Source organism: Macaca nemestrina, chromosome 5 (assembly GCF_043159975.1).
Source record: "Macaca nemestrina isolate mMacNem1 chromosome 5, mMacNem.hap1, whole genome shotgun sequence".
NCBI classification, from domain to species: Eukaryota; Metazoa; Chordata; class Mammalia; order Primates; family Cercopithecidae; genus Macaca; species Macaca nemestrina.
The window spans coordinates 42,388,630-42,413,813 of record NC_092129.1 but is presented as its reverse complement, the minus strand read 5'-3'; positions in this window follow the sequence as shown (position 1 = coordinate 42,413,813).

Genomic DNA, 25,184 nt, shown 5'->3' with positions numbered 1-25,184 from the left:
AATAGTTGCAACGAGAGCTTGTGTCCCACAAAGCCTAAAATACTTATCCTTTGCAGAAAAAGTTTGCTCACTGCTGCTTTAGAGAAATTAAATGTGATTCTTTAAAGGAATCATCAACAACAAAGAACTTATTTCATCTCCCTACTAAAATATTATAGAAAAGGAAATCAAGAGAAAAAGAAGCATTGGGTCAACCAAAGGAGAACCCAGCTACAATCTTTACTGCCAGTTAAATATTGCTTCGTACGTTATTATTATCATTAGTAGTAGTAGTAGTAGTATTTGAGATGGAGTCTCACTTTGTCACCCAGGTTGGAGTGCAGTGGTGTATGATCTTGGCTCACTGCCACCTCCGCCTCCTGGGTTCAAGCAATTCTCCTGCCTCAGCCTCCCGAGTAGCTGGGGTTACAGGTGCACAGCACCAAGCCCTGCTAATTTTTGTATTTTTAGTAGAGATGGGGTTTCACCATGTTGGCCAGGCTGGTCTTGAGCTCCTGACCTCAGGTAATCTGCCCACCTTAGCCTTCCAAAGTGCTGGGATTGCAGGTGTGAGCCACTGCAGTTGGCCACTTCATACATTATTAATTGAAAAAAGGATAAAGAAGTAAAATGTTTAATTTTTATTATTTCTTTTTCTCGAGTTTAATCACACTTCTTTTAGGTTTGAACTAACGTTTGTAGGCAGAGAGTCAGTAGCTGCATAGAAGGGAAGCATGCATTCGGTTTTCATTTCATTATTACTGTGGCCCTTCCATGGATTCTGTCCCTGGTGCTCCTTTCTGCAATCTCTCCAAATAGGAGTTACAATTCTAAGAACACATTAAGCCTTCTCCCAGTCATTGTATAAATTCAGGATATTCTTCTTTCATTTGTCTGAAAACACAATTTAAGCATCAGCTTCTTGGTTACCTGCCTCTAGACAAAACAGTACCTTGAGCCTACCAGAGACTACATATCTGCTGCACGTATCATGGGTTGTGACTTTTTTTTCTAAAGAGCAGATCTTCCACGGCAGGGCCAATGTCTCTGCAGTTTGCTTGCCCTTTCCCCAACGTCACAACATGAATGCTTGAGTTGCAGGTTCAAGACAGGAAAAATTGGACAGGTGGCGCCTTATCAATTCCCCTTTAATAGGAAATCTGAAAGCTTTCTCTGAAGCTTCCAGCAGGTTAAGCTTTCTTCTCATTGGCTAGACCTGTATCTCCTGGCTCCACCTAGTGGCTAGCATGTTTTCCTGGGGACATCCCTGCCCTAAAAAAATTGGGGTGTTGTTAGCACCTGAGAAATGAGACGAGGGATCGAGGGAAGGCAACTAGCAACATAGACCACAAGATTGTAGAACTCACCTTGGATAAAGTGAATCACATAGACAAACATGGATATAAAGATAAATAAAAATAATTTTTTGGCGAGACGCAGTGGCTCATGCCTGTAATCCCAGCACTTTGGGAGGCCAAGGCAGGTTGATAACAAGATCAAGAGATAGAGATCATCCTGGTCAAAATGGTGAAACCCCGTCTGTTTTAAAAACACAAAAATTAGCTGGGTGTTGTGGTGCAGGCCTGTAGTCCCAGCTGCTGGGGAGGCTGAGGCAGGAGAATCGCTGGAACCTGGGAGGCAGAGGTTACAGTGAGCCAAGATCGTGCCACTGCACTTCAGCCTGGAGACAGAGCGAGATACTGTCTCAAAATAATAATAATAATAATTTTTTTGTCCAGTCCTTTGGGAGGCCAGGGATTTGAGAACAGCTTGGGCAACATATCAAGACACTATCTCCACAAAAAAAGTATATAAAAGTTAGCCAGGTGTGGTGGTGTGAGCCTGTAGTGCTAGCTACTTGGGAGGCTGAAGTGAGAGGATCACTTGAACCCAGGAGTTCAAGTCTTCAGTGAGCTATGATCGTACTGGTGCACTCCAGCCTGGGCAACAAAGTGAGACCCTGCCTCCAGTAATTTTTTATATTGTGTTTAATGTTATGGGAATTATTCACTAACCCAACAAATATGTGTTAAACACCCAAAATGTTATAGGTCTAAGGACTCTTCTCTGGACCCATTTTGATTCAAAATGATCTAACCTAAATCAAATAATGAAGGTATGTATATCTTAATATTCTTTACAGCATACCACATTGGTCAAAACCAGTCAATTCTTTTAACAGTTACGTTGAATGAAGGAAAACACATAGAAAAACAAAGATGTTGAGTAATGAAGTGGAAACAGAGCCCCACCCCACCCCCTACCAATTCACTAGATCAATTAATGACTGAAAAGGCTTTTCCTAAAATTTAAAAACAAATTGACTTGAGACTGAGATTAAGGGTTAAAAGGAAAGGCCCTTCTCCCTCTCAGTCTTTGGCGGTGAAACAAAGAGATCAGTTGGAATTTCACAGAATTAATGGGATATCTCTTGTTTTCTGATCACTAATGAATAACCTGGATGAAATAAAACTCTCTTCTTTGCCAAGGTGCTTTTTCTCCCTTTTGATGAATAATCATTTACCTACAGCAATGCAGACTTATTAGCACAGAAATGTTATTCATACTCAGAAAGAACAATGCATTAAAAATAGGAACAGAAAGAGGTGGACTAAGCAGATGGTATTCTGGACTTTGAGTTCCAGAGTAAAAATTTAATCCTCTATTGTCACAACCTCCAAGGGACTATCCAACTCCTTTTATTTCACTGGAATTCAATTGTATTGACTGTTTTCAAATACATGGGTAATTGACTGAGGATCAAAAATCTTTTGTGATATGTTGAAGACTTTTACCACAAAGTTTTTTTTCTAACATAATTCAATCTGCCCTGTTAGAGATTGGAATAGTCGAAAGACAGAAAATTCCCAAGGATTCCAGGATTCTGTATTACACCCTGTTGTCTGGATCTCTAGGTTTGGTTACCTTAACTGTTTAAAGTCTTTCCCAGGTACACTGTGAATGGAGCATAGAGGATTGTTTTCCACAACCCCCTGGTTAATCATACAGCATTGTTATCACTAGGGTTCTGGAAATCAGGTGGAGTTAGGAACCAGAACATTGCTGGGAGGTGGCAAGGCACCTGACAAGCCTTTAAAAACTACCAATGCCTGCCTCCTGACAGCTTAGTGAATGTGGTAAATTTCATCAGCTAAAAGAATAAGAATTTTTAATAAAATCATAAAGGTATTAACTAATTGAAACATAAAGTCTCCTTTTATGTATACAACTTCCTTCTATAACATACCTGGAAAGTAGTTAGGAAAACATTGAATACCAGCAATCATGGGAATGTAATTATTTCTCAAAATAACTTGTTTAATTTTCTAGCAAATTTAGTAGTTTGGAATATTATTTTTAAATTAATACATATCTATTTTCCTTTAATTCATGCAGTGTCCAAGTTCTGCCCTCTCAAAACAGGAAAAGTTAATCTTAGCTTCTACATCTCAGCCCTTCACTTGTTTAATGGCACACATCCACCTTTCTTAAATAAATCCCGGATCTTTGCATAATCACTTTTTAGACAGCTGAGTTTCAAATCCCATCACTATCCTGGATGTATTTCTAAAGGAAAAGCTCCTCATGGTCAATATTTTATTTAAAGTAGTGGCCAGGATTCTGATTTAGTTGTTTTGGGTTGGGACTCAGAGACACTGGCAGTCGTCTAAGCTCCCCAGGTGATTCTAATTTGCAGCCAGGGCTGAGAATCCCTGAAGGTACGTGGCCCAACTCTGAACTTGGACCCTCTGGTGAGAGGTCCCTTGGAGACAGCTTCAAATGGGCAAATGAAATTACTACTTTCCTTGTTCTAGACACAAATTCTGGCAGGCAACCCAAGTCACACATGGGATGTTAGTGACAGTTAGATACACTCTGGCTCATATGGAGCTTAAGGTCAATCCAAACACTTAGATATTTGTCCTGTGAATTTCCATTAAGTTACACCTTCCTGGTTCTGTATATGCGAAGCTGATTTTTGACCCTAAGTCTAGAGTTTTTTGGTTTTTCCTTTTGTTTGGTTTTACTTATTGCCTTAATACAACTATACAACTTAATGCAACTTAATACAACTATATTAGTAGTTGTATCAAATAAAATAATAGCTGAGCACTAACCATGGCCTATGCATGGGGCTAAATGAATTGCCATATAATCCATTATTTTATTGAATCTCCACAGCAATCCTATGGGAATGATAATCTTATGATCCCCCATTTCACAGCTGAGAAAACTGAGACCTAGACAACAAATTAGATTGGGTCCATCACCCTAGTCTGTCAAAGCCCTTTGAGGATTCTATCACACTGGTATAAAATTTTTGTCTATATGTATATCCTCCTTCCTACCACAAATGTCAGCTTTTCATCAGCACCCACAGATGTGATCTCTGTACCATATAAATCTCTTTCAGATAGTTGTGAAAATGTGGAACAGGAGGGAGTCTCAGTGCTGAGTCTGACCATGAGAGACCTCCAACCAGGATCCTTTAACCTGCATGTTAGAGCTACATCAGTGCAAGTAACTCATACCCATCAACATGGGCATATTTTCCCCACAGTCTGCCAAATGTCATGGGACTCTAGGTCAACGCCATGCCAAATCTGTATTCACTGCTCTTACTTCTCCAGTAAACCCATCAACAAGGCAATGAGTACTGTCCAGATGGATGTGCTCTAATGAACCAGATGCTCTCTCCCAGAAATTACTATGTCTCCCCAGGGTCACCATGTCATTACATCACAGACTATCCTTTCAATACATTTCCCTAGAATTTTATCTAATACCAATATCAGTCTTGTTGATCTGCAGAGTCCAAATCAATATGTTATGTGCTTCCTTTTTCCTTTTTTGAGTATTTTTCTTGCTCTGTGTGCTACTAAAAGATCATTTTTAGCAGTTAAGAAACCGCCTCTCTCTGTTTTCATTCTAATGTTTCTGAGCCACAGAGAACTGACTCCATTTGATAGGCTCCATTTAGTGATATATTTTCCAAAAATTCCCAACAAATCTTGGATTTCCATTGACTTACCTTTCTCTCTCTGAACAGCCTTCTCTACAGAAAATACTGAACTGGGGATGTTCTGCTTTCTTTCTGAAATCTGTCAACATTACCTCCCTTGCTCCAGGCAGTAGGCAAATTGCTTCCTTGTTCTTCTTGCTCAAATAAAACTTAAAACCCCCATTGTAATTTCCCTTCATATTTTCCTAATATTGAGTTTTGTATCCTTTTCAAGTCTTAGCTCATTCTGGGCGGTAGCCTTCCTGACACCTTAAGCTCATAATTGTATGCTAAGTAAAGATTTGAACCAAAACTATGAATACAAAGCTAAATAACGAGTCAGATATAAATTCCAACATCAAGATGAAATGTGTTATCTGTACAGTCTTTCTTCTTTTATGAAAAGGTGGACCACCTCCATACCAAATTCAAAATACCTTACTATGAAGTCACTCTTCTCAGAACTTTCTCAGAAAGTATGCAAGTATGCAAGTATCATCTTTCTTTGTTTTACGTGCAAAGAAACACATCCACCAAATTCTTCCGGAAGCTAGAGAGTGACCAGAGTCATGAGTCATCTGCATAGATTTTTCAGTTGAGGGCTCTTTGCAACCATCTCAGCTGATTCTCAGGCTGGAGGAGTCTCCAGCCACATCCAGCATCTGACTAAAACAGCACCTGTCTTTCTAACTGACATAATGAGAAAGAATTACAGGCAGAGCTGACAAGAATGATTCTGTTCTTCCAGGAGCTAAGGGCAACAACAAGAAACCTTATAGGCCACTGTGGTATAACAAAGACTCGGGAAAGCCTACTCATTGTACTGGAAAGTGTTTTATTCCAGAAAATTATATTACTATCACTTATGTTTCTGATGTCCTCTTATCACCAGCCAAACCCAGGAATTTGGGGATGGTGCTGTTGTAGGAATTTTTCCTTAGTTCAGTCCATGACCACAAAAAATTAGGCTGGCAGACAATTTGAGGAGGGCAGGGTTTTATTGGGTGAAAAGGAAAAAAACTCAGCAAAGCAAGAGAGGTTCCTATTAACAGGCCCCCATCTCAGATTGAATCCCCAGGTTACCACACCGGATGAGGAGAGGCCAGGCTCCCCTCCTGCAAACAGCGTGGACTTCCTGAAGCTCCATGCCAGTGCGCACTCCTCCTAGTGTGCAGACCAATTAGAGGTTTTCTGGGACCCCCTCCCATCTGGCTGTCTCATTCCCCCTCTGAAGAAGTACATCCAACTGCCTTTAAAATAAGGATAAGGTCAAAGACCAATCTTAACTGCTTCCTACTGACAAGGGACACTGTTTTGGGGAAAATGACCCTCAGAGCTCCCTCGGAGGCCTATCTAAGGGAGCCTGGCAGAAGGGGCCATTGTCTAAGGCTCCAGTTGCATGACTGTTTGGAGTTTGATGGACTGAAGGGGAGAAGAGAAAAACCGGATTATTAGAAAATATGTATCAAAATGAAACAAGGCAGGGGCCGGGGGGTGGGGTAAGGATAACTTAAAAATTCCGAGGCCTTTTACCTGTTTGCACAGGGAGCGGGAGGCCAAAAGCCCAACTGGTGAAAACAACTTTCCCCTTTTGCCAGCATGTTGGGTTTCTGGTTCCCTTCACCTGAACCCAGTCCTACGCCAGCCAGTTTGAGGTTTGGGAAATTAACTTTCCTCAGTTTGGAGAATGCATTTGAGGGGAGTGTCCCATAGTACAGAGACAAAATTACCCATCAGCGAGGAGAGGACAGAGGAGGAAAAAGGAAAAAAAAAAAGGCATTTTTTTCAAAGGAGTCCCAGGGATTCAGGATGCATTTGAAAGGGATACAGACTGAAGATGAATGGCTACCCATTTAGAAAGAACAGGGCAGGGGTCCCTGGTTCCCTTCTTTTCCTAGCAAATACCGGGGTACATGAGGGAGAAAAAGAAGAACATCCTCTTTCCCTTCTCCATCCTTGCGTCCCTGAGTCCCAGCAACCTTGGCAGGTGCCACCCATTGGTGCCAAAGCAGCTTGCCCCCGTGAAGCAGAGAAGGCCTAGAGAATAGGAATTATCCACTCTTACCTATGTCTCTTTTCCCCCTACTGTCAGCAACCTTGGAGTTCACTAGATCCCTTTTATGCCATGGATACTAGCATGGTCCTTATCTGTGAAATGGGAGGCTTGGCTTAATCGGCAGGAATTAGCCATGCTCACCTGAACTGTGTCTTTTAACCTCTGTTATCATCTGCCTCTAGATCCCTTAGATCCAGTTTTCTTTCCTAGAGCTTTGACCTGAAGCATGGAATTGAGTTTGGGACAAAAATGTGCTTCAGGGAGCACTGCATGGACTCCTTATCATAAGCCAAATGCTAAGGTGAAGCTGTGTATTTGAATCCTCCTCCAACAAGGGAGAGAAAAGGATATTTTGTGACATACCCAGATAACTGGTGGCTATAGTTATGCCTGCTAGGATTTGCGTGCATAGTGCTTGGTTTTGTTAGCTCCCTTGGTCTTACTTTCCCAGAAAGGAAACCTCTGGATGAAGGGCACACTATTTATTCCCATTGCCTGGCAGGATTTGCAGGATAATTGCTCAGAACTAGAATATTGATCCATACTTTTACATTATCCATCCCCTTTTGTTCTTTCTGAGCTGTAGCCAGAGATTGCTGATTGGTTTACAGAAACAAGCAGGGTTAGTCTAAAATGTAGGCAAAAACTTAAAAACAACTAATTAGTTTATAAATTAATGACAAATTTATGATAAGTTTTGAAACATAATTTCTCTTTCTCCAGTCCTAATTTTTGTTAAAAAACAAATCATGGTAGGACAGAGTGGTTTGCAAAAATAAACTTTAGTTTTATATTTGGCCTGATTATTTGCATAAAGTGCAGCAAGAATAACTGTTTCTACATAGGCCTTTTAGATTGACTTTGATGAAATTCTGTTCCACAAGGAATCTCAGATGAGACCTATTAAAGCCGAACCTAGCCATGGTTTTATATTGTCAAACACCTGTGAGTTGGGTGATCTGCCCCTCTTAAGGTCCCAAGGTAAACTTGGAGCTCCTTGGCCTGTTAGAAAGTGACATTCTTTACTGACCACAGGCTAGGAATCCTGTACAGGGACTGTGCAGATAAGGATATGAGGACAGTTTTTCCTGTGGGGCTTTTATCAGCTCTGCAAGTTGAGCTTGACTCATGGTAAAACAACTGGTTTCTCCAATTGCATCCTGCTGCAAAAGAAAAATGGATTCGTATCACACTGACACAAACAACTATATTGCCATAAGTTAAGAATACTCACAGATAGTTCCTAAATTCTAGGGGAACCAGGCAGAGAGAGAGAGAAAGAGAGAGAGAGAGAGAGACAAATATGCTCCAAATTTTGTTCACAGGAGTATAGCTTACTCAGTTATTAAAGGCTGTAACTACTTGAAAATAAGTTTCCTTAACCCTGAAAAACAAAACAAGGTTCAGCAATATTCCAGCAAAAGTTAAAAAGATTGCTTCAGTTTTCTGAGTTCAGTACATTTAGTTCTTGTTTTGCTTGATATTTGTGAACACTTCAGCTCTTCATGAGTCATCCTGCACATTTTTCCTTTATTCCAATGTTACAATCTCCAAAGTTATCAGAAACTTGTATTTGAGTGGACCTGTCAAAGTTCTATAGCTCATAATAAACCATCTTTTGGAAAGGATTAAAACAAGACAACAATTGTCTGTGAATAACAAAATGTCCAGGGTAGTTACAGTTAGAAACATAATTGACAAAGAAGTTTGGTTGTCTCCGTTATTTACAATAACTTAGCATAACAACCTTAACTATGATTGATAGCATATACTCAGGCATTAGAATTTTAGAAATCCCATATAATTTTGGAACATATATTAGCATTACTCAGAAAAATATAATCTAAAGAAGATTGAACATCATTTTGGCAATCCCATGTATCTAAACATGTCAAATAATCGTGTTTACCTCCTTTTCTGGACACTCCAGGGGCCCTCTGAAGTGTCTGAAAAGCCGGGTGTTGGGAAAGACAATTTTGAAACTGAAGTTTGGAAAGCTTGTTAAATAAGTTAGAGGGTTAAAACACTTGATGTTATAAAATAGAATCCATATCACCATAAATTATTTATTTTGCCAAAATGATGACTCAGAAATTTTAAGGAAGCAAAAACCTCTTATAACGCTTACAGATTTTACTGAAGAGCAGATTAGCACCTTAACAATACCTTGTTGTGCTTTAATTTCAAGGCTCAATTTACAGAAAAACCATGTAATACCTTTTTTGAATTTAGTCAATATGTTCATGCAGAGAACCTCTTCTGCAAGATTAATTTCCACAATCTTCCACCACTTGTTTGAACTTTTAGCTTTATCTTGTCTAGTTTAAAACAATCCTTTAACCCTAGGCAAAAATTTACATTAAAAATATAATGCCTTTTTATAATCTTTTACTAAAAACACGTTTTACTGTTCTCACACATCTTGCATGTAAATCTATTTCCAGTAGTTCTGATTACATGTTATAATGGTAACTCCTCTCCTAGCAATTTTTAACTTTAGTGTAAAACCTGGTAAGTTGTTTTAATTGTGTGCTAGATGCAGCCAAGGTTTGACTTCTTCCAGCATAATGAAGGGTGTGGTTAGTTCCATATGTCCCCAGGCATTACTAATTGTGAAGCTGACTAATTGAAACTTTCTCAAAAACCAAAAAGGCAGTTTATAACGTTAAAACATTTAGCAACCCTAGTATCTAACCTGCATAATTTAGTCTAGGTATTTATATTTTGATGATGTCTGCATTTTACCAATAACCTTTAAGACTGTCTTATTTTTCAAAGATTAAAGTCACATGAACTGAAAGGTACCACAGCTTTTATCTTCCCTTAAAAAATACTTGATTCAAGTGCTTGTCTTCCTTTAGGCCAAATTAATTAGAGCTCTTCTTACAGACATCATATACACAACACATATATAGCTACACAGACAGGCAGAAGAAAACCCGGTCGCTGGGTGGAGCCCTTCAAGAAACAGGGTTAGGAAAACGTGCAGATATCAGACCAGAAAGGACTCATTCCTTAGGCAGGATTGCTAAACAAAGCCTTGCCATGGGATTACAGGCCACACCCCAGGACATAAAACAAGATGGAGGCCTGCAGCAAAGTTTGTAATGCACCATACAGACATGCAAGGCACATCATATTAGCTACAGACTAAGACCAGCCTCACAAATCCTTTTTCACAATTAAAACTTTACAGATAATATAAACATAATTCATCCACATAAATAGGTGGACTAAATTATGATAATGATACTTATCATTCCTAGCCTAGTAAAATGTCTTCCAAAAAAAAAAAAAAAAACACAACTCATTTAAAAGTTAACTGCTGAAGAACCTCTTATTCTTATGCACATAGTTCCTCCACCCTGGAAAGAAGCTTAATTGCTGCCTGATGGAGTTGGACTCCCTGGCTGGGGGAGTGGAAGACTCCATGGGCACGTGGCAGGGAATACCAGCCAGCTGCGTGGGACGCCTTGGGGTTTGGGCAGCTGCTGTGGCTCATTCCCATTCTGTGTGGCTGTTGGATAATGCACACACGCAGTAGACACAGCCATGCACCCCAGCCAGTAGAGAACGGGGAGCAGAGAGCTGCCCTGCCCAACTGTCCCATACACATGCCTGTGGCCATTGGGATGCATGTGAACCACCTCCAGTATTGTTAAAAAAAAAAAAAAAAAAAAAAAAAAACCAAAAGGGTGTCATTAATGTCCTGAAAAAAAGAAGAGGAATGCCATAGGACCAAAAGGCTCAGAAGCGACAGTGAGAGGTTTTGAGTCCCCATTTCACTCGCCCCTTCTCAAGCCCTACGTTCTGGGCACCGAACTTGTTGTAGGACGTTTTCCTTAGTTTGGCTAAAGACAGGGTCCTTGTCACACGACCACAAAAAATTAGGCTCACAGACAATCTGAAGGGTGAGGAGGGCAGAGTTTTATTTGGTGAAAAGGAAAAAAACTCAGCAAAGTGAGAGAGGCTCCTGTTAACAGGCCCCCATCTCACAGATTGAGTCCCCAGGTTACCACACTGGATCAGGTGAGGCCGTCCAGGCTCCTCCACCCCTGCAAATGGTGCAAACTTCCTGAGGCTCCACCCCGGTGCACACTCCTCCCAGTGCGCAGGCCAGTTGGAGTTTCTCCGGGGACCTCTTTATACTTGGTTGTCTTGGTGAGTCACTTTGCAGGCCAAATAATTGAAAGGCCTTCACTGAATACAAGGACTTGAGATAGTAAATATAAAGCCTCAGGCAGATTATTTCAGTAGATTGTGGCTTCTGCTCTCCAAATATAAGGTTAGAGGGTTGTATAGCATGATGAACAAGGCCCCTTCTGGTAAAACACACTGTTGGTCAGTGCCAGCCTTGCCCACAGAATTCCTCTCCCCATCTATCTGCTATCCCACACCACGCCACATCATCCTTGGCCTATTATCCCCTACAGGACTTTGCGTGTGGCATGCAGACAATCTCCCTTTTCATTTGTTTTCTAAGGCATTATGTGATCACCCAGAGAAGGAGTAAGCTTCATTCAGGTACCTGTCCTCCTACTTTGGGCTCCAGAATCTGCTCTGCTGTCCATGGGTTCAGGCAATGACAAGGGGATAATGCCTGCTAAGGAATTCTCATCTTCAGTTGAGGTGTCCTTTTTTACATTTATGAAATTTTTTTATTGAAGTGCAGAAAGTTGCACATATTTGTTGCATACCACTCAACAAATTTTCACCAACTGACTCATTACCTGATTAAGCAATAGACAATTACCATCCAGCAACTCCCTACCTGCTGTCTTTCAAACCTTCCCCACCCCCTCAACGAAGGTCAGCACTACCGGGACTTCTCCCAGCGCAGATTTGTTTGATCTGCTTTTGAACTTTGTATAAATGGACGCAGACAGCTGACATGTTTTCGTGTCTTGCTTCTTTTTTCAACAATATGATTGTGAGATTTATCCACACTGTTGCATACAATAGTAAATTGTTTATTCTCATTGCTGGATCATATTCCATTTGATGAATATTTCTGATTACTTCATTCCTTCTACTGTTAATGTAGATGGGAAGCTTCCAGTTTAGGTCAATTACAAATAGCACTGCTATAAATAAATACTCCTGTCTTTAGGCGATCATATGTTTCTATTTCTGTTGGGTAAACACCTAGGAATAGAATTGCTAGGTCATAGGCCATGCATAAGTTCAGCTTTAGTAAATACTGTTTGTTTGTTCATTTCTTTCTCCTCCTCCTTCTCCTTTTTCTTCCTTAAGCATCTTTCTGACAAAAAATAAAAATAAAAAAACCCACATGTGTTGGCCTCACAGCCCCATGTTTATAGATAAACTGCCACCAGCTTGATTGCCAAAATTAGCCAGGCTCAGGCTATTCTCCTGCCCTTTTGAAAAGGCCAGTTCCTTTTCACTCTCTCATCCTGCAGGGTAAAGTGGCCATCAGCCTTGCACATATTTCATGTTAGCTTAAGGGTCTCTAGTGCTGATCCTGATCTTTGCAGAGACAAAGTTCTGCTAAAAGATAGATGGATAAAGAGAGAAGACAGAGATGATAGATAGATAGATAGAATATTGAATATATAAATTATATATAGTGTTATATATGCGTATATATACACACACATATATATACATATGTATACACACCTAGATAGGTAGATAGATGATAGATAGAATATACATCTATATATTATATTCAAATATATACTAAGTTATATATGTATATATACATATATACACACATAGATATATGATCTATATATTATATATACTAAATTATATATGTGTATAAATACATGTATATATGCATATGTGAACACACATAGGTAGAGAGAGATAGATAATAGGGTAGAGAGAGATAGATAATAGGCATAATATATATCTATATATTATAATAGATACTAAGTTATGTGTGTGTGTGTGTGTGTGTGTGTGTATGTACATATGTATAGGTAGATAGATAGGCATCAAGAGGCCCTGAGTTTGAATCCCCTTTCCATTCTTTTTTGCTGAGTGACCTTGAGCAAGTCAGTCAACTGCTGTTTTCTCCCTTTTCTTATCTGTACATTTAGATTAATAATAATTCCAATGTCACAGGTTACCTATGAGGGTAGTAATATATAGTACATGTAAGATGCTTAACACCGAGGCTGGCAGGCAGGCATCGCAGAGACATCAGTAAGGAAGTGTAACTTCCCAAAGGCGCCTGTGTTCAGGTTAGTGATCATTTTGGTTCCCATCCTCGTACTCAGTGGGTGAGATTTTACTTACCTATCCTGTGGGGCTATCTTGGGAAATAAAAAGGGGTGAGGGAGAGTCTTCCCTAGAAGTAAATTCAACTTAGGCAGAAATGGTTTATAACTTTTAAATGGCAATTTTTTTCAAGTTTTAAAAAATATTAGAGTACAGCTCCAGTGAGTACACATTATTAAAACATGTGAAAGGTGAGAGAACAGAGAGAGAGAAAAGGAGACAGCCGTTATTAGAATAGTTTAATAACCACAAAGGAGCCCTACGAAACTGATTGAAGGCCAAGATGGGTGGATTGCTTGAGCCTAGGAATTCAAAACCAGCCTGGGCAACCTGGCAAAACCCCATTTCTACAAAAAATACAAAAATGTGCCGGGCGCAGTGGCACTTGCAGGGAGTCTCAGCTACTTGGGAGGCTGGGGTGGGACGATCGTTTGAGCCTGGGAGGCAGAGGTTGCAGTGAGCCTAGATGGCACCACTGCACTTCAGCCTAGGTGACAGAGTGAGACCCTGTCTCAAAAAAAAAAAAGTGACTGAGCCTGGGCCAAGGAGACACCGTGGCAGAGGCCAAACTAGAGTGAGGAGGGGAGAATGTGGCCTTTCTGGTTTAGAATCAGGGCAAAACTGCCTATTAGCTGTGTGTTCTTGGACTTTGCCCTTTATATCTGTGGAATGAAAACGATCTTATCTTCCTGAGAGAATCGCCTGGCAGCTGAGAGTTAAAGTATATGAATTGTTTAGCTTAGCATGTGCAAAAACTTTATAAGTGGCCCCTATTTTTACATGGAATTACACACACACACACACACACACACACACACTATTCCCTTAATTAGAAAGGAAATAGCCCCATTGGCAGTCCTTCCGTGATGTTTCTAACAGAACATAAGCAGCACTTTCAATGGGACATGGGAAAGACCAAGTACACAGTGTTTCTCCAGAGGCCATACCACAGCTGCAAAAACAATGGCTGATATCTTTCAGGTGCTGGCCACTTTCTCACCAATGATTCTCCAGTTCGCTCCTGACTCCTGAACTAAGATCACTGAGACAGCCAAAACAATCACCTTCTGGACCACATCTGAAGAACCTCCTCTTCCAGGATCCCTCCTTAGAATTCCCAAACTCCCTCTTGCAGAGATGTTCCGTTGGTCCTTTGGTGTGTATTCTCCCTTACTGCAGCAAGAGAAATAAACCCAATTTCTTGTTCCCCTCTGCCGCCTCCTCTTCTTCCTCCTTCCTGCAGGTGCTCTCCTGTTTGCCCCTAGGTGGCGACGTTATCACTCAAGAAGTAACATCTCTCAGCAGACAGACAGACAAACAGATACATCAACATAGATGGATATAGATATATGCCCACTTCTGTAGATAGAAAGACAAATATCCCTGTGTAGAAAGAGACACACTTTTAGAAGGAGAAAGATACCCTTTGACTTTCAAGTCATTCCAGTTCTCTCTCTATAGTTCTGTGACCCACCTCAGGTCTCACAGTCACCCTTTACTCATGCCAATAACTTTAACAAGGATAACACGATGGTATAGCACTTACTATGTGTCAGGAACATTCTAAGCCGTCTGCATGTATTAACTCATGCGACCACCACAGTAACCCTATGGAAAAAAAGTGATGCTACTATCCCATCTTACATAAGATGAGACTGGATCACAGAAAGGTTAAGAGCGCTGCCCTGGGCTGCACAGTTAGTAGGTTGGAGTCTTCACTCTCACCTTCCACTGTCCTGCCCTTACTGCGTTTTGAAGGATGGCATGTCCTGCCGTGTCGCAGCAGACATACAATACACAGCACACATACAAACTGCAGAGCCTTCTCAGTTTCTCTACAGTGGCTCAAAGGTCAAACTTGAAGGGTTTCTACTTGCTCTTATTCAGCAACAATGCGATGTCATCTTACTCCGGTCAAAATGGCTGTTATTAAAAAGACAAAAAGTAACAGAGGCAGGGCGCGGCGGCTCACGCCTGCAATCCCAACACTTTGGGAGGCCGAGGCGGGCTATGACAATGTCGAGAGATCGAGACCATCCTGGCTAACACGGTGAAACCCCATCTCTACTAAAAACACAAAAAATTACCCGGGAGTGGTGGCGGGCGCCTGTAGTCCCAGCTACTCGGGAGGCTGAGGCAGGAGTATGGCGTGAATCCAGGAGGCAGAGCTTGCAGTGAGCCGAGATGGCACCACTGCCCTCCAGACTGGGCAGCAGATTGAGACTCTGTCTCAAAAAAAAACTAACAGATGCTGGTGAGGATGTGGAGAAAAAGAAACTTGTACACTATGGGTGGGAATGTAAACTACTACACCCACTGTGGAAAACAGTATGGCAATTTCTCAAAAAATGAAAAACTAGAATTACCATTTAATCCAGCAATCCCACTATTGAGTATCTACTCAAAAGGAAAAAAAAAATCAATATATCAAAGGTATACCTGTACTCACATGTTTATTGCAGCACTATTCACAATAGCGAAGATATGGAATCGACCTAAGTGTTCATCAATGGATAAATGGACAAAGAAAATGTGGTACATGGATACACACAATGAAATACTATTCGGCCATAAAAAAGAATGAAATCATGCCAATGTAGATGGAACTGGAGGTCATTATCTTAAATGAACTAAGCCAATCACAAAAAGACAAATATCACAAGTTCTCACTTATATGTGGGAACTAAAATTTTGATTGCTTGGAGGTAGAGAGTGGAAAGATAGCTAACAGGGACTCAGAAGGGTGAGTGGCGGGAGATGAAGAGAAATGGGTTTAAACAAACAAGCATACAGTAAGGTAGAAGGAATAAATTCCATGTTCAATAGCAGATTAGGGTGACTATGCTTAACAGATATGTATTGTACTTAGGTGATGGACTGTCTGAATACCTTGAGTCAGTCACCACATATTATACACCTGTAACAAAATTTCTCATGTACACTATGCAATTGTACAAATTTTTTTCATGTCAATTCTTGGTCAAGAATATATTAGCACACTGAAACAGAGAGAAGTAGAATAATTTCTTAAAAGTCAAGTGTTGTTTAACTCCTCTACAGATTTCACTTTCCCTTTGACGTTTTTTTTTTTTTTTCATGGAGCATAAAATAGAAAAATGCTGATTAAACACATTTCCTTTTTTGATTTATTTTTTTCTCCCTGTCATTTACTTTATTTTTGAAGATAATATCTTTTATCTCTCTTTTTTTTCCTTCAATTTTTATTTTAAGTTGCTGGGTACATGTGCAGGATGTGCAGGTTTGTTACAGAGGTAAACATGTGCCATGGTGGTTTGCTGCACAGATCAACCCATCACCTGAGTATTAAGCCCAGCATCCATTAGCTATTCTTCCTGATGCTCTCCCTCCCTGCGAAGCCCTCTGACAGGCTCCGGCGTGTGTTTTTCCCCACCATGTGTCCATGTGTTCTCAGCATTCAGCTACCACTTATAAGTGAGAACATCCAGTGTTGTTTGCTGAGGATAATGGCTTCCACCTCCATCCATGTCCCTGCAAAGGACATGATCTCATTCCTTTTTATGGCTGCGTAGTATTCCATGGTATATATGTACCACATTTTCTTTATCCAGTCTATCATTGATGGGCATTTGGGTTGATTCCATGTCTTTACTATTGTGAATAGTGCTGCAATGAACATACGTGTGCATGTGTCTTTATAATAGAATGATTTATATTCCCTTGGGTATATACCCAGTAATGGGATTGTTGGGTCAAATGATATTTCTGGTTCCAGGTCTGAGAAATCACCACACTGTCTTCGACAATGGTTGAACTAATTTACATTCCCACCAACAATGTAAAATGTTCCTTTTTCTCCATAACCTCACCAGCATCTATTGTTTCTGGATATTTTTAATAATCACCATTCTGATGAGCGTGAGATGGTATCTCATTGCGGGAGTTTTGACTTGCATTTCTCTAATGACTAGTGATGTTGAACTTTTTTTATGTTTGTTGGCCACATGAACGTCTTCTTTTGAGAAATGTCTGTTCATGTTCTTTGCTCACTTTTTAACGAGGCTGTAAATTTGTTTAAGTTCCTCGTAGACTCTGGATATTAGACCTTTGTCAGATGGATTCATTGTAAAAATTTTCTCCTCTTCTGTACATTGTCTGTTCACTCTGATGATAGCTTCTGTTGCTGTGCAGAAGCTCTTTAGTTTATTTAGATCTCATTTGTCAATTTTTGCTTTTGTTGCAATTGCTTTTGGCATTTTCGTCATGAAATCTTTGCCCGTGCTTATGTCCTGAATGGTATTGCCTAGATTTTCGTCTAGAATTTCTATAGTTTTGGGTTTTACATTTAAGTCTTTCATCCATCTTGAGTTAATTTTTGTATAATTTTGTTATTTTTGTATTAATGGAGGTTTTATTATTTTTATTTTAAAGATATAAGACCTATTTAAAGACTATACACTGTCATTAGGTAGATTATTCCTATGCTTTAAAACATAGAATTATAGGGCTCTCTGGATTTTAAGTCCAATATTCTGCCCTTTGCTAATAATATACAAAAAATTCCTCAGGAAAGTGTCATTTTCTATATTGTTTTAAGAAGTTTTTGGGAAGGAAACAAAGAATATTTTCTAGATTCATATATCTTTAAAATTTTTTAATGTTTAAAAGTGAAGTCTTTTTAATACAATTGCACTTCACCTGGCTTTATAACATCTAGTATCTTTTATTAAGTTGTCTTTTTGTAAAATCTAGAAATAATTATCATAGTGCATATGAGTATGGCATCTTAGAGTTTTCCAAATGCCTTTACATATAATATTTCATTTGATCTTTCTATCATTTCTAGTGAGCAAGATAGGGCAGGTATTTCTACAGCCACATCTGGATGAAGGAACTAAGGCTGAGGGTTGAAATGACTTGTCCTAGATCCTGATCACCTAATTAATGAGTGGCAGAGCCTGGAGATGACTTCATATCACTTACTAACAAAACAAATCACCACCACCAAAAGCTTTAAATAAAACTAGAAAGTAAGCAAAACGTCTTATCAAATATCATGACCACCTTCTTTTTTTGTTTTGTTTTGTTTTGTTTTGTTTTTGAGAAGAGTCTCACATTGTTGCCCTGCTGGAGTGCAGTGGTGCGATCTCGGTGCACTGCAATCTCCACCTCCTGGATTCAAGAGATTCTCCTGCCTCAGCCTCCCGAGTAGCTGAGATTACAGGCACCCACCATCAAGCCCAGCTAATTTTTTGTATTTTTAGTAGAGACAGGGTTTCACCATGTTGGCCAGGCTGGTCTCGAACTCCTGACCTCGTGATTCTCCCGCCTCGCCCTCCCAAAGTGCTGAGATTTCAGACATGAGCCACCGTGCCCTGCCCAGGACCACCTTTTATTCAAGATATTATAACAAGCTTTCCATCGGTAAAATAATAATAATAATAAAATGGAAAGGCAATGCTAAGAATTTTGAATTTTGTAGATATTTTCAAGTGCTTGGAATTATCAAAAGCATAGAGAGTAGAGCCAAATAGTTTTTAAAATTTGAAATGATGAGATTATTAATATTGGAAGGATTTTGTGTCCCATTTATTATCATTCATTCTCTGCCCGCTGGAATGCGCTCTGCGCTGCAATCCGAGTGAAGGTTTAAGATCTGCCCAGAGACCAGGAGAGGGCAGTGTGAGCTCACAAAATAGAAGCCATACAACACACTGCTCGGCCCTGGCACTGCCTGGGTGTCATCTCATATTCCAATGTTCGCAACAATAGCAAAAAAAAAAAAAAAAAAAAAAAAAAAACGCAATAAACTCCAAAGGAAGAAAGGAAGGAAAGAAGGGAGAAAAAAATTATAAACCCTCAGTATTGAATGAAGATAATATGAAAGAGTAGGAAGGAAATATATTGAAACACTTGTTGGAAATGGGCTCTATGCTAAGTGCTACAATGAAAGAGACAAAATCCCTATGGTGAAGGAGAGAAGTGAAGAACCCAAACTCTGTTTCCAACTGGTCACATTCTTTGTGGCCTCTGTTTGTTAATAAAATAAATACTTAGTATCAGATGTCACACAAGGACTCATCTGGCTCCCAAATCCCGCAGGCCTTAGATGGCAGTGGCCTGGTGCAAAGGAAAATTTAAGCCCCCAGGTTGAAAGAGAATGGCAAACATGGCAGTGTTCATGAATACCTGATACAGTACATACTTATGAACAATACATTTCCATTGTTCATTCTCACAAGGACTAGAAGAAAATATGCTCATGAATGTAGAGAAAAATTATATTAAAAATGATCTTATTATTAACTGGAGTATTTTCTATTCCTATAATCCTACCATTCAACTTAGTTCATGTCCCCAGCATTTACTGAGGACCCTCTACGCTCAACAGGGGAATATGGCAGAGCTTGTGGGAGGCACAGGAGCAGGGGAGTCAGTGGGATGAAATGTCCAAAGGTGGAGACAAAGTTTTATAAGTTATATAATAAAAGGAATACGTAAAATGTCCAGCAAAAAAAAAAAAAAAAAAAAAAAAGACATTGTTTCTGCCTTAGGGTGTTGGAGAATTGAGGAGTGATCGAGATGGACCTTATAGGATTTAGATGGTGGCCAGAAGGTGGGATGGAGATTTGATAAGCATGAGGAGAATTTCAGGTAGAGGAAACACAGAGGTGGAGGTGTGGGGTGTGTTTGGCATGATAGTAAGAGTCCATCGCCAATACCTAGAGGACAAGGCATGGGGTGGGGACAGAATGGAGAAGGAGTGATGTTCCAGCGGGGGAAGGGACAAAAGGAATAGAGAGAAGAGGGATGTGGCGCCTAGAAAGCCTTGAATGCCACGCTAACGAATTTGGACTACACTTTCATGGGCTTACTGTTTATCCTCCAAGAAGTCCCCTAAAAGACTGGGACTGCATTCTGTAAATGAAGGGGAGATGGGATATTGCAGAGCAGATATGTCTAGATTTTACGTTCATGCCTATGTGTACGTTTTTTGTGTGTGAGTGCAGATCTGACCTCATGGCTAGGTGGCTGCATCCATGAGCACATAGCTCTCTGACAAAGATAATGAGAATGGCGATAGCTAATCAGAATATTAGTGTCACAGATACTGGTTGAGCAAGCAGACAAGAGGCAGCTTTGTTCCAAGAGAGCCCTTCATTAGGAGATGGCGAGATTGGCAAGATTGCCATGAACAGCAGCAGCAATGCAAGAAGACATTCATTTCGCTTCTGCTGTTTCACAGACACTAGGTGGAAATCAGTTTCTTCCAGTGAAATATGTATGTTCCGTTCTAACCTTCTGGTATTGTATTCTGTATCAATATTCATTTCAGAAATATTAGATTATCATGAATGATAAGACATTTTTTCCCCTAAAAATAAACCTCCTTGTGTTATTCACATGATGTATAGGCAGAATTATTTGGTTTGGGACTCAGATAAATGCTGTCGGGAAAAACATGAGAAGATAAAAATTTTGCCCACACTTTGGTGGTGCTAATGTATTTTAGCTGGAAAATCGTCTGGGAATTGAAATAAAGGGTTGGAGGTAGCCATGGTTACATATAGCATGAAAAAATATACAAAAAGAAACTACATTTGTTCCTCTCCCATAGTCTTTGAATATATTATTAGTCCAGTGGATCTTGGTAATTTCAGTGACAGACACTTATAATGATTCAGCCAAGCCTGAGAACCTATCTGCAGAAAAACACACATGTCTAACATGTCACCTTCATTTTCAGAGGGATTTCTCAGCCTTGAAACTCAGTAGGCCTAGGTTCAGAACGCTTGCCTGAGACTTTTAGGAAATAATGAACCACTGTATACCTCTAAGGTGTGTCCCCCTAAAATGTTCCTTTCCCGTGTTATACTTTCTCTGTCATTTCTACGTTTAGGACAGTGATCATTTTCTAACCAGATGATGACTTTACAAACCCAAAATGTGGTTTTATTTAACACTGCAGGCAAATCCTGTCGCACGTGATCCCATAAATACATGTTCATTCTGACTAACCCAAGATAGTGTGGTTAGCGGAAACCTTTGAAAACCTTCTTTCTTAATATAAGCAAAAATGGGAGTCTTTTAGTAATGAAAATTTGCAGTCAAATTCCATTTTTGTCTTTTATCTTCTGGTCTTTATAAGGCCCTGGCAAGAAAAGACCCAGACTACTTCAGGCTCGAGTGGCATCATGAGGTAACGGCCCTATTGAAGTTTTAAACAAGAAGCCCATGAACTAGTGCTCTTAAAACCTCTTGGCAAATGTTATGTACATTTCAGATCTACTCTGTAGGTTGCTCAGCAGAGGCCCTCCCTTGGCCACTAGCACAAATAGCTCACACCTACTATACATGTGTCTGCTGCTGTTCTAGGAGGGTCTCAGATAGAAACCCGTTTAATCCTCCCAACAAACTGAAGGAGTACAGGGATGTTATTCTGCCTATTTTAGAGGAAACGGAGGCCCTGGATGATGAGTTGCTTGTCTCAGAGCCCACGGTGGTAGAGTCAGGATCCACACTCAAGCAGTCTTGTTGCAGAGCCTGTGTACTAACTTCTATGTTTTCTCCATGAAAAGAAGTCACACATTTTCACTGAACTCTTCCACAATCAGCATAAAATAGTTATTTAGGGTTTGCAAATAGAAATAGAGAAAACTTTCATTGTGAACTGTTTCCCTTTCCAAAATGTTTGTGTTTTGCTGTTGTTTGTTTATCTTGTTCTCTTGACATAAATGTTTGTGTTTCTTATTTCCCCTTTTGGCCAGTTTTTCTCTATACAAATTTTTGAAGCTCATAATTACAAACTTCTAACTCCTCTCTTCCTTTGGGCTTAGATACTTACCCAAACTGGAACTACATTTAAAAGTCTCCTGAATTGCAAGACCTTGACTTTATAGCAGTAAAAGGTCAATTTAAAAACCCATACCCTATACAGTCACCTAACTCAATTCAGGTGCTTTGATTGGTTCACTGCTTTGACAATTACAAGAAACACCACTAGAATCTGAAGAAATTGAAATCCCAGGACTGTCTTCACATCTAAATCCACAGTGGTGCCTGGAGCAAATCATGGATCAACATATCCGATTGGCCAGTTACTGATTGGTAATAGTCCATAATTGATTCTCCTGTAAAGTGCAAATGATAGTTAGATAACAGCAAAGAAATTGAAATATCCTCTCCTTAATGGTAAATTTTATATCTTCATTTCATTTACAAAAGGCAGGAAAAATATTTTATAAACATCAACCTCCTAGGTCAATTTTTAAAATTTCCAACTTAATAATCGTTTAATGTATATTTTGAGGTTTTTTTCTTCATGCGCATGTATGTTGAGGTCACAGTATGTGAACAGATGGAATATATGGCAGGGGCCAACTAATTAACATTAAAGACAGGGGACCCATTGTCTTTCTATAACTCCCATCCATCTACCTTCATTTCTGTCACCATGGTACCTAGTGGTTCAATTACTGAGTGTTGTGAATAAACTATTAAACAAAATCAACTCCATATAATGCTGCTACTTGATGTTCAAGAAGCTATGCTTGAATATTTTCTAAATCACTGAAACCTTCTCAATAAAATCAGGGAGGTGAGACTGTAGGGATTTTTGTGCAGTTTATTTAGTTTACAGACCAGTGGAGTAAGAACTGGCATATTTTAGATTGCATCATTGACATTCTTGTGGTTTCTAGCTGCAAGGGCCAACTCTAGAATGCCTCTGAGGTTGAGCCAAAGGAGCATGAGAAAGCATGTGGTTCTTATAAGCCCATATTGCATGTAGTATGCTGGGGATTTCAAAAGAGCAGGCATTCTTCAGACTTGAATTAACTCCCGCTTCTTCTCAGAGCAGCCATTTCCTGATAGACTCGGATGGAATCAAACCAGGAAGTTCTGAGCAGCATGAAAGCTCTCAAATGTGACGTGTGAGTTTTTCCTAAGTTTTCTCGGCAGCCTGTGGCAGAAGAGCACTGAAAATAGATGCAGTAGAATTACCATGTGATCCAGCAATCCCATATCAGGTATATATTCAAAAGAATGCAAAGCTGCATCTCAAAGAGATATTTGCACACCCATGTTCACGACAGCACTATTCACAATAGTCAAGATGCAGAAACAACCCAAATGTCCATCAACAGATGAATGGATAAAAAAAATGTGGTATATACACACAATAGCACATTATTCAACCTTAAAAAAGAAGGAAATTCTGTTATATGCTGCAACATGGATGAACATTAGGAAAGGAGAATGATGGTTGCCAGAGGCTGGGGGAGGGGGAAATGGACAGTTGGTGTTCAATGAGTATAGTTTCAGTTTTGCAAGATGAAAAAGTTCTAGAGAACTGTTGCACAACAATGTTAATATACTTTACACTACTAAATTGTACATTTAAAATGGTTAAGATGATAAATTTTATGTTACGTGTTTTTACCACAATTTTAAAAAATACAGTTGACCTTTAAATAACACAGGTTTAAACTGCATGGGTTGCACTGACACTCAGATTTTCTTCCACCTCTGCCACCTTTGAGGCAACAACAACCACCCCTCCTCTTTCTCCTCCTCCTCAGTCCACACAACATGAAAATGATGAGGATGAATACCTTTATGATGATCCACTTGGCACTTAATACATAGTAAATATATTTTCTCTTCCTTATGATTTTCTTAACAATATTTTCTTTTTCTCTAGCTTACTTTATTGTAAGAATACAGTATATAAGTCATAAAACACAAAATATGTGTCAATCAACTGTTTGTTATAGGTAGGATGTCTGGCCAATAATAGGCTATTAGTAGTTAAGTTTTGGGGAAAGTCAAAAGTCATACATGAATTTTCCACTGCATGGGAAGTTGTCAAGGGTCGAGTGTAACTGCTAGTGTCCCTTTACCTTGAACTCATGGGTGGTAATGAACTCAGCAGCTGGTCTGGAGAGAACCTTAGTGAGGTAATTCTGATTGGAGAAAGCTACTCTCCAGCTAAAATTACTTGCATTCGAGTTGACCAATGTGTAGAATGCCTGCCAGAACCTACATCCCAGAACCCTACTGGGCTGCCCCACTGCCTTGAAAGCTATTGTGGCTAGCCAGGGACCTTCTGGGAGTCTCTAAGTTCAGATATGGAGAAAGATGGCACAAATAAAGAAACAAATCAACACACCAGCAAACGTGTTTGACTCAGGAGAGGTGCCTCTAGGGGATGACGTTAACTTGGGGTAGCATATCCACATACCTTTTTTCCCAGCCAAAACTTGCAGAATTTGATACCTGGAAGGAACAATAATAATCAGTCAGAGGAAATAAATTACCTCATTTCATAAGAGGAAAGTGAAGTAAAGGAAGGTAAGATACTTACTTACCCAAGGACCTCCAGAGAAATGATTAGAAAGTTGAGTTTAGGATTCTCAGTCTCAAGGGTGATTTTAGGCAGAATCCATTCCTGAATGAGACATGACAGGAAAGACCAATATTAACAAACACACGGGACAAAACTGGCCCTATTTTTGTTGAATGGAAAGCAGAGGTGGCAGGAACAGTGGGGTGTCATTTCCCCTCTCCACACCCCTAGCCCACCCTGGGCCCCAGAGGCATGCCTGTGGCTGCCTGTGCCTCAAAACTCTGTAAGGCACAGTTTGAAGAGCACCCTAGCATGCCACCACTTTTCACTTGACACTCCCACTACAGCATTTATAGACTACTTTGTAATTTTTGTTTGCATGTCTGCAGGAAGAAAGTTCAAAATAATAGCTACCGTATATTGAGTATTTACTGTGTGCTGACTTGCTTGTTAAATACGTTATAGACATTATTTCATCAAATCCACCCCAAAAAGTTACTGTTTTATCCCATTTTGCAGGGGAAAGAAAAAGTCCATGTAAGTTAAATAGGTTGCTTATAAATGGCAGGACTGAG